The sequence below is a fragment of the Somniosus microcephalus genome, unplaced genomic scaffold, assembly GCF_052327205.1.
Source record: "Somniosus microcephalus isolate GS21.2 unplaced genomic scaffold, FLI_Smic_1.0 unresolved_chr3, whole genome shotgun sequence".
Classification (NCBI taxonomy): domain Eukaryota; kingdom Metazoa; phylum Chordata; class Chondrichthyes; order Squaliformes; family Somniosidae; genus Somniosus; species Somniosus microcephalus.
Window position 1 is genome coordinate 52762875 of NW_028225181.1, and position 3895 is coordinate 52766769.

Below are 3895 nucleotides of genomic sequence, written 5' to 3' on the forward strand. Positions count from 1 at the left end.
ACACCATGGCTACTGTCGGAGGGACAGCACTGAGGGAGCGCTGCACTATCGGAGGGGCGGTACTGAGGGAGTGCTGCACTGTCGGAGGGGCAGTACTGAGGGAGTGCTGCACTGTCGGAGGGGCGGTACTGAGGGAGTGCTGCACTGTCGGAGGGGCGGTACTGAGGGAGTGCTGCACTGTCGGAGGGGCAGTACTGAGGAAGTGCTGCTCTGTCAGAGGGGCAGTACTGAGGGAGTGCTGCACTCTCAGACGGGCAGTGCTGAGGGAGCGCTGCACTGTCAGAGGGGCAGTACTGAGGGAGTGCTTCACTCTCAGAGGGGCAGTACTGAGGGAGTGCTGCACTGTTGGAGGGGCAGTACTGAGGGAGTGCTGCACTGTCGGAGGGGCGGTACTGAGGGAGTGCTGCACTGTCGGAGGGGCGGTACTGAGGGAGTGCTGCACTGTCGGAGGGGCAGTACTGAGGAAGTGCTGCTCTGTCAGAGGGGCAGTACTGAGGGAGTGCTGCACTCTCAGACGGGCAGTGCTGAGGGAGCGCTGCACTGTCAGAGGGGCAGTACTGAGGGAGTGCTTCACTCTCAGAGGGGCAGTACTGAGGGAGTGCTGCACTGTTGGAGGGGCAGTACCAAGGGAGAGCTGCATTGTCGGAGGGGCAGTACTGAGGGAGTGCTGCACTGACGGAGGGGCAGTACCGAGGGAGCACCGCACTGCCGGAGGGGCAGTACTGAGGGAGTGCTGCACTGTTGGAGGGGCAGTACCGAGGGAGCGCTGCACTGTCGGAGGGACAGTAGTGTGGGAATGTTGCACTGTCGCAAGGACAGTACTGAGGGAGTGCCGCACTGTAGGAGGTGCAGTACTGAGGGAGCGCTGCACTGTCAGAGGGGCTGTACTGAGGAAGTGCTGCTCTGTCAGAGGGGCAGTACTGATGGAGCGGTACACTGTCGGAGGGGCAGTGCTGAGGGAGCGCTGCACTGTCAGAGGGGCAGTGCTGAGGGAGCGCTGCACTGTCGGAGGGGCAGTACTGAGGGAGCGCTGCACTGTCGGAGGGGCTGTACTGAGGAAGTGCTGCTCTGTCGGAGGGGCAGTGCTGAGGGAGCGCTGCACTGTTGGAGGGGCAGTACTGAGGGAGCGCTGCACTGTCAGAGGGGCAGTACTGAGGGAGTGCTGCACTCTCGGGGCAGTACTGAGGGAGTGCTGCACTCTCAGGGGCAGTACTGAGGGAGCACTGCACTGTCGGAGGGGCAGTACTGAGGGCGCGCTGCACTGTCGGAGATGCAGTACTGAGGGAGCGCTGCACTGTCAGAGGTGCCAGCTTTCGGATGAGACGTTAAACCGAGGCCCCATCTGCCCTCTCAGCTGGATGTAAAAGATCCCATGGCCGCTATGTCGAAGAAGAGCAGGGGGGGATTTCTCCCCAGTGCCCTGAGGCCAATATTTTGAGGTATTGCATTTGGGTAGGGCTAACAAGGAAAGGGAGTACACATTAAATGTTAGGACACTGAGTAGTGTAGAGGACAAAGGGACCTTGGAGTGTATGTCCACAGATCCCTGAAGGCAGCAGGCCAGGTAGATAAGGTGGTTAAGAAGGCATACGGAATGCTTGCCTTTATTAGCCGTGGTATAGAATACAAGAGCAGGAGGGGTTATGCTTCAACTGTATAAAACACTAGTTAGGCCTCAGCTAGAGTATTGCGTGCAGTTCTGGTCACCACATTACAGGAAAGATGTGATTGCACTAGAGAGGGTACAGAGGAGATTTACAAGGATGTTGCTGGGAGTAGAGAATCTTAGCTATGAGGAAAGACTGGATAGGCTGGGTCTGTTTTCCTTGGAAGAGAGGAAGCTGAGGGGAGACCTTATTGAGGTGTATAAAATTATGAGGGGCCCAGATAAAGTGGATAGAAAGGACCTATTCCCTTAGCAGAGGGGTCAAAAACCAGGGGGCACAGATTTAAAGTAATTGGTGGAAGGTTTAGAAGGGATTTGAGGGGAAATGTCTTCACCCAGAGGGTTGTTTGCAGACGACACAAAGCTGGTGTGGGCGTGTTTGCTGTGAGGAGAATGCCAAGAAACTCCAGTATGATTTGGACAGGTGAGTGATTGGGCAGATGCATGGCAGATGCAGTATAATGTGGATAAATGCGAGGTTATCTACTTTGGTGGCAAAAACAGGAAGGCAGATTATTATCTGAACGGCAATATATTGGGAGAAGGGGAAGTGCAACGAGACCTGAGTGTCCTTGTGCACCAGTCGCTGAAGGTAAGCATGCAGGTGCAGCAGGCGGTTAGAAGGCAAATGGTATGTTGGCCTTCACAGCAAGAGGATTCAAGTACAGGAGCAAGGATGTCTTGCTGCAGTTGTACAGGGCCTTGGTGAGACAACACCTTGAGTATTGTGTGCAGTTTTGGTCGCCTTATCTGAGGAATGATGTTCTTGCCATGGAGGGAGTGCAGCAAAGATTCACCAGACTGATACCTGGGATGGCAGGAATGACGTATGAAGAGAGATTGGGTCGATCGGGCTTATATTCGCTAGAGTTTAGAAGAACGAGAGGGGATCTCATTGAATCTTATAAAATTCTAACAGGACTAGACAGACTAGATGCAGGAAGGATGTTCCCAATGGTCGGGGAGTCCAGAACCACAGGTCATAGTCCAAGGATAAGGGGTAAGCCATTTTGGACTGAGATGAGGAGGAATTTCTTCACCCAGAGAGTGGTGAACCTGTGGAATTCTCTACCACAGAAGGCAGTTGAGGCCAATTCATTAAATATATTCAAGAAGGAGTTAGATATATTTCTTTAGCTAAAGGAATCAAGGGATATGGGGAGAAGGCAGGGACAGGGTACTGAATTTGGATGATCAGCCATGATCTCATTGAATGGCGGAACAGGCTCGAGGGGCCGAATGGCCTACTCCTGCTCCTATCTTCTATGTTTCTATGTTTCTTTGTTGGCCGGCGAGGAGAGGATGGGCCGAAGTGGCCTCCTGCCGTGCTGTCACTTTCTATGATTCGATGCATATTTATCCCTCAATCAACATCACCAAAGCAGATGATTCGGTCATTGATCACATTGCTTGTTTGTGGGAGCTTGCTGTGCACAAATTGGATGTCGGATTTCCTACATTACAACAGTGACCACACTGCAAAAAGTACTTTATTGGCTGCAAAGCGCTTAGGGACGTCGGGTGGTCGTGCAAGGCGCTGCATCAATGCAAGACTTTCTTTCTGTTCCACCAACTGCACTGAAGTGCTCTCTCTCTCTGGTGCATCCAGTTCGAGTGCAATGTTGAGGGTCGTTTTTTTGCGGGTGGCTAATCTTTCGGGTAGACTTGTCTGTTTTTTTGCATTGAAGGATTTGCATCCGTTTGCAGTTGCAAAACAGACGCCAACCGTGCAACAAACAAGGACCCGTTGCCCCGGGCAGCGCAAACAAAAAAACACAAGACGCGTTGCTGGGGGGGCCTTCCCGTGATTGACAGGTGAGCGTGGGGCTCCGTTGCCCCGGGCAACCGCCCAAGGCGACCAATAGCGAGGGGAGTCCATTGTGACGTCCGGACGAATCGGACCAATGGGCAAAGAGGACGCTCCGGCGGTTGCTGGGGCGACCGTCCCTTTGTTGCAACCCGTGATTGACAGGTCATTTGCAAGGCCGTTGCCTCCGAGGTGGCCAATGGGAGCCCGCATTTCTTGATTGACGTTCAATGCAACCAATGGGAAGGGGAGGATGGGGGGGTGGGACGAACCCTTGGGTTCTGGCTGAGCCGGGACCAAACTCCCAAGAGCTGAGCGACACGGCTTTGAAGTTTGGGGCGGTGCAATTTCAGGAGGATCCCATGGACCAATTGGAGGAGCTCCTTGTGTTGGGAGGGTGAAGGGGGCGGGACCTGAGTGCT